This window comes from Pinus tabuliformis, chromosome 6 (assembly GCF_031772625.1).
Source record: "Pinus tabuliformis cultivar Carrire ecotype Pingquan chromosome 6, CPIR1, whole genome shotgun sequence".
NCBI lineage: Eukaryota > Viridiplantae > Streptophyta > Pinopsida > Pinales > Pinaceae > Pinus > Pinus tabuliformis.
In genome coordinates this window covers 1,579,443,532-1,579,450,878 of record NC_142292.1, presented here as the reverse complement: position 1 = coordinate 1,579,450,878, position 7,347 = coordinate 1,579,443,532, and positions in this window count along the sequence as shown.

Here is a 7,347-nt window from a genome sequence, read left to right as displayed (position 1 = left end):
TATGCCAAGGAAACAAAAATTGATTTTAATTAATTGGATACAAATTGTATGTAATCTATGGGTCGTGGGACAAGATTTTATTAGATATATATATTAAAGGTTATCTCTCAACCAACACAAAAACTTAAGTGTATATAGGAATGGATTGCAGAATAAGAAGTATAAACTGAAAATTCTTTAGTGCTTAATGATTTTTTCCAATTCGTAAGTGAAGAAAATGAAGTAAAATAATATTATAATTTTCAAACACTTTCATAAATATTAGCTTTATGAAATACTCAACAAACAAACTTGATAATAAGATGTATGATAGGAATAGATTGAATCCACTCACAAATTTCTTTCGTTAATTGAACTAAGGGAAAATTGAAACTCAATTTTAGCCTCTCAAAAAATAATTCATACACATTGAATATTTTATAGATGCAAAAGGTTGTGATTCATAGGATATAAATTCACACAAATAAATGGAATAGACTGCAAATTGCTAAAAGGAGAATCTAATATCATTGGTCCACTTCAAAATATCATCCACACACTAGTAAAAAGGTAATATAATATGGGTTTTTGAGTTTATTTCATTTATTTATACAAAAATATTACAATCAAGATTTGTTGCAAATGCAATTTTTTAGGATATTATTATACAAAATAATAAAATACTTTAAGAACCCGAATTGAAAATATAGAATATCACGATCTGCATGCATCTATTGAGGGGATCTTAGAATCTTTATGAATCAAATTTCTCCAACTTGCACAATATTCTCCAACTCAATGATGAAATATTGATAACTTTTATAGGCAACATGCATATCTATATACTTTTGATAATTAGGAATAGTTGGAAAAATATTTCTTACTTGACAAAGAAAATAAAAATCATTAGTTGATTTGTCCACTATACTTTGTCCCTTTAATGCTCCTTCAATGTCTTTAAATGTATCCACCTTATTTCTTTCCCTCAGTAACATCTCTCTGTAGGCATCCAAAGATATCAAGCCTTGATGTAAGCGTTAAAATTGTTATGAAAAGATTCTACATTTTTCTTTACCATTTTTCATTTATCTTAAGCCTGCTTTAGTAAATTTCATTTTGTCACGACCCTATTGGCCTCTATTACTAGTGAAGTTTTATCCTCGACTCCTAAAGCATATAATTCCTCCCAAGTTCTAGAATTCAAAAAATTCACAAATTTATTAGCCTTCTAAGGTTTATTTTCCAATTGAACTTGGGATTGTTGAATGGCTTCTTATAATTATAGACCACATCAAATTCATCACCTATTGTTGAAAATAGCAACAAGATATGCTAAAAATAGAAATGCTATAAATAGCATTGCTACAGATAGCATTTCAGATACCAGTGTGGAAAATAGCAACAAGGAATGATAAAATAGAAATGCTAAAAATAGCATTGCTATAAATAGAATTTCAAGATATATTCCAATTTTAATTAGTCCCTGAATTAAAATTGAGAATTAAAATTCGAATTTGGTCTCGGCAGCTGTTTGAAAAATAGTTAATTAATTCATCTTGAGTTAATTAGTTGGATAAAATCAAACATGAAGTCTATGTGAAGACATGCAACAATTATCCCTTTGATTGAGGAAGTTATCCCTTAATTAAGGAGATAAGGATGAGTTGTATTTGAGTTTTAATTAGTTAGCTCAGTTAACTGAGTTAAGTCCAGTTAAATTAGTTCCAAACAGTTGGAGGAACTAATTGTGAGTTTAGTCAATTAATGCATGCATGCATTCAACTAGTGTTCTCCAGATAACTGAATATTCTCTCATAAATAACTCATCCATGTTAGTTCAGAGAAAGACCTAGTCGAGATTAAAGGAAGGGAAATCGTACTATCAGTTGGAGGAATTTTCCTATAAAGGAAACTCATCCATGCAGAAGGAATTCACTCCTTCAGGATTGCACAATTATTTCAGAGGTCAGTGTTGTGTGTGAGGTGAGAATCACACAGGTTGCAGCTGGAGGACCCAGGAGAAACTGCACAAGGAAATAGGGGGCTTGGAGTACTGAAGGAAGGCATATGTGTTGTCTATTATGTCTATGAGCAGCAGTGAGGGATTGTACTGAGATCTGGATAACTTGTGAGCTAAAGCTTTGTGTAATCCTGAGATATTTCCACTTGTATGATAATATAGAGATTGGGGTTTTTAGCTAAGGCTTTCCCTAGAGTATTCTTCTGTTTCATGTGTATGATTTCTTCTTCTCTGTTATATGTGTTTTGATTGATCTTGCTCAAATTGATTAAGCTTTCGCAAAGTTTGATAGTAGAAGTATATCAAGTATTTTGCTTTAGTACATTGCATTATTAGGTGATCTACGATGAAATTTCTACATGGTATCGGAGCAAATGTGATCAAAGCGGAGAACAATATACAAAGAAGGGAGAAGTTTGAAGTTGAAGTTCTTAATTGTAGGTACAAAATCGATTTCTTATCAAATCTCAAAGTTCACTAATGGTGTTCAATGGCTTGAGACTCGAGTATGCCCTCGATGGCAACTCGAATTACATAGCATGGAAGGATCGCATGGAGGCGGTATTAGAGGACAATGGTTTGAAGGACTTCATTGATCAAGAAGTCCCCAAGCCAACAGCAGCTAATGCCAAAGAATTGGTGGAATGGAAGAAATGTGTGGCGAGAGTGAGGAGGATTCTTCTGTAGGGAGTTCGAGACCATATTGTCTCGATTCTCCATGGGAAGGAGACTTCGTTTTCAATGTGGAAGACATTGAAGGACCTATATCAGAACAAAAGCGACCAGAGGAAGTTGGCGCTCAAGGAAAAGCTTCGGAAAATCAAGTGTGAAAAGGGCAACACAAACTCTACATATCTGAACAAGCTCACCACCTGCAGAGAAGAGCTTGGAAGTGTAGGAATTATGACAACCGATGATGATATGGTGAGTCTTTCTCTCCTCAGTCTTCCTAAGAGCTGGCATAACTACCAAGACTCAGTGAATGGAAGAGAGAAATTTCCCGATTTGGAACGACTGTGGTCGGATCTCATGCAAGAGGAGATCAAGAGGAGCACCAGAGATGGTTCTTCATCCAAGGATGATGAAGAAAATCTAGCCTTAGCCAGTAAGGAAAGGAAATGGAAGGAGAAGGATTTTCATCCCAAATCTAGTTCTTCTCATTAAGGGAAGAAGATTGACAAATCTAAAGTGAGATGCTTTAATTTTCATGAGGTGGGCCATTATGTAACTAATTTTCCAATGAAGAAATCCAAGAAGGGATCCTCAGAAGGATTTGAAGGTGAGGCGTTGGCCTCTCTGTTCGAATTGGATTTTATCCTCATCGCATGCATGGTTTCATTGATGATGGGTTGTGGTTGGTTTCTTGACAGTGGAGCCTCATTCCACGTGATCGGTGATAAGAGTTTGTTTAGTACCTTGGAGGATAAAGACCTCCAAATGCACATAGAGATGGGTAATGATGAAAGATATAGTGTTTTAGGAGTGGGCACGGTTTCTTTTCAGAGGGAGCATGGAGCTCGCATCACCCTAACTGATGTGAAGTATGTGCCTGGACTGAAGAAGAATTTGGTATCGATCGCGATGATGGAGTACAAAGGCTATGATGTAGTCTTCAGTAAGGGAAAGGTTTTCCTTAGACACATCACCACAAGACAGGTGAAGCAGATCGGTTCACGAGTCAAGAACCTGTATGCTCTTGAGGTTCAAGATGCATGCAAAGCCTTGAGGAGCAAGGCAAATTTTGGAGACTTGGTGGTTGAGAGGGAGAGTACATTACCTCTCAACATGCACCACCAGAAGAAGTCTTAGACAATTGTGGAGGAGCCATAATTGGTGAAGCAGCTTCAAGAGGTTGTGGAGCATCCACAACTGGAGAAGCCAAGAGGAGACTGATTGGAGGCATCCACTCATACAGAGACCTCCAGTAGGGGGGAATTTTGAGCCAATTGGGTAGAGGGATCACATGCAACCATGCCTCTAGGTGTGAGGTGGGGCGATGTGAAGTGATAGTTCCAAGAAGGCTGAAATAGGGGTAGGATCCTTGAGGTACCCATCCTCTTTGATTAGACCTTGCTACGGGAGCCTCGATGAGGGGTAGCAGGACTGGCTGAGTGGGTAGAGACGGATGCGGATGGAGCGGCAGAGAGAGCTACAGTGCAGGAGTCCCAAGACAGTGCAGAGCCAAAAGGCTGCAACAATGCGAGAGGCATAGGAGTGTTGCACCAATGCAGGATGGCACAAAGAGGTGTGCAATGGTGCAAGATTTAAGGATTTGTTGCAGCAGCACAGAGGTCAGAGAGGGATCACTTGTCAGCAGCAGAGGAAGCTTCAGAATCAGAGGGTGTTTCTAGCCCAATAGGGATGTCAGTTGGGAGATCAGTTACTTACTTCTCAGTAACTAAGTTGCAGTGCAGCAATGGGCAGCACAATGCAACATGATGAGAGAAGGTGCAATGCGGATGTAGTGCTAGGAGAAAGGACCAGCAACAACATGGATTCAGCAGGAGGAATCAGTGGGATCGATGTAGTCAGAGATCAAAGTGACAGAGGCTAGAGCAGTCAGATACTGAAGGGCACAGGGGTGTAGAGTTTTCAGTTGACAGAGGCAATAGCAGTCAGAGACTTTGATGACAGAGGCATTATTTTGATTCAGGTTGGATATTTTTTGTTTCTGGAGTTGCTGGAGCAACAACACTTGAGAGCAGTGTTGCATGCAGAACATTCCAAAGGTTCGAGTTGAATTACTTTCTTGTTGAGAAGGAGTGTTGAAAATAGCAACAAGAAATGCTATAAATAGCATTGCTACAGATAGAATTTCAGATACCAATGTGGAAAATAGAAACAAGGAATGATAAAATAGCATTGCTATAAATATCATTTCAGGATATATTCCAATTTTAATTAGTCCCTGAATTAAAATTGAGAATTAAAAATTCGAATTTGGTCTCAGCAGTTGTTTGAAAAATAATTAATTAATTAATTTTGAGTTAATTAGTTGGAGAAAATCAAACATGAAGTCTATGTGAAGACATGCAACAGTTATCCCTTTGATTGAGGAAGTTATCCCTTAATTAAGGAGATAAGGATGAGTTGTATTTGAGTTGTAATTAGTTAGCTCAATTAACGGAGCTAAGTCCAGTTAAATTAGTTCCAAACAGTTGGAGGAACTAATTGTGAGTTTAGTCAGTTAATGCATGCATGCATACAACTAGTGTTCTCCATATAACTGAATATTCTCTCATAAATAACTCATGCATGTCAGTTCAGAGAAAGACCCAGTTGAGATTAAAGGAAGGGACAGTGTACTATCAGTTGGAGGAATTTTCCTATAAAGGAAACTCATCCATGTAGAAGGAATTCACTCCTTCATTATTGCACAATTATTTCAGAGGCCAGTGTTGTGTGTGAGGTGAGAATCACACAAGTTGCAGCTGGAGGACCCAGGAGAAACTGCACAAGGAAATAGGAGGCTTGGAGGACTGAAGGAAGGCATATGTGTTGTCTATTCTGTCTATGAGCAAAAGTGAGGGATTGTATTGAGAGCTGGAGAGATTGTGAGCTAAATCTTTGTGTAATCCTAAGATATTTCCACTTGTATGATAATACAGAGATCGGGGTTTTTAGCTGAGGCTTTCCCCATAGTATTCTTCTGTGTTTCATGTGTATGATTTCTTCTTCTCTGTTATATGTGTTCCGATTGATCTTCCTCAAATTGATTAAGCTTCCGCAAAGTTTGATAGTAGAAGTAGATCAAGTATTTTTCTTTAGAACATTGCATTATCAGGTGATCTACGGTGAAATTTCTACACCTATAACTCTAGAAGAATTCCACATTCTTGAGATCTTAGTGACAATTTTGGCCCATATAATTCTTCTTGCTTCAAGTAAAGTTGTTGTACCTACAAATTGATTTTTTAAATGCTACTTGTGTTGTTGGAGTCTAACCTTAAGATCTTGATTTGTATTTGATCAGGTGCTCAAAATTATGCTCAAAATTCAAAGTGTTGATATCTTGTCAAACATAGCTTCATGTAGAAGAGCTCGTCATTCTGAACCCAACGGTGTGAACGACACTCAAATCCGAGTTCGTATGCAGAAGTTAGAGCAAGTCAAAGTTAAAGTTTGACTTGTCTATGTGGCAGGATTGGATGACATGGCAAGGGTCCCAACGAATGGGGAAGCTCCAAGTGGCAGGTTGCCACTAGGTCCCACATATCGCATATCAGGAAAAAACAAAGGATGAAGGCCAAGAATCGGCCCTCTACAGGTTGGGTTATGATTTGTGATAATCGCATATTGCACCTAAAACCCATTGTTATTTGTTACCTTTGATAAAGTTTTGATTGCGATGACTGCATGAACATGATACTTTATTATGTTACAGTTTAATGTCCCATTGGGTCCGCGATATCGCATCGCAACGTTGTGTTAAGAACCCGCGGCCGATTGCCAATTGCGATGAGCGATAAGACCCTAGATGCGAGAATTTTATATGACACAATTTAATACCCTGGCGGGTCCACAATACCCCAATCAGAGTGTTCCCATGTTAACAAAACCTTTGGCCGCTAAACTTCGCCGATTGCGATGAGCGATGGGTTCCGGATGTGAGATTTTATATGTTGCAGTTAATTATCCTCGACGGGTCCGCAATATTACAATCGCAATGTTTTTCCATTCTATAAGAGCTCGCAACACTTACCGATTGTGGTTTGTGATATGGCCAACATAATATAGCCTGTTGTGTGGTGAATTTCTCTTTCTTTATCAGATTTTGGAGCAGAAACAGGGTTTTGGTTGGTTTTGGAACAATTTGTGGAACAAATAGTTGAAGAACTGGGATAATTCATAACTTCTTCAATTCTTATCCAAATTGGATGCAAAAAGAGGCTGGATAGCCATTTTTTAGTATTCTAATCTCATTGAGACAAGTTTTGAAGGCATTTGAGCATTGTAAACACACTTTTGTTGTAACTTAAGCATAATAGAGAGGCCCAAGCCATTGGAAGCTGGACCAAGGAGACGTATCCCAGGAGGGGTGAACTCCTTTATCATGTGCTTACTGTGTGTTGTATTTTGATGTTCTTTGCTATTATTTTGTTGTTGTTCAGCATATGTTTTACGTTAAATTTTTTCTAACATTTACATAAGAAACTCTCATGGGAATCAGTTAATTAAGCAAAAATATTGAATCCTTAAGCACTTGATAAGAAAATGATAAGTATCTTGGGTTTTATTTTGAATGGGGAATTAGCACATCATTACTAATTTTCCTCCATTGCAGATTAAGTTGGTATCAAAGCACTAGTTTTTGCTTACTAGATTTTCTTTGTGAAAGAAGGATTTAG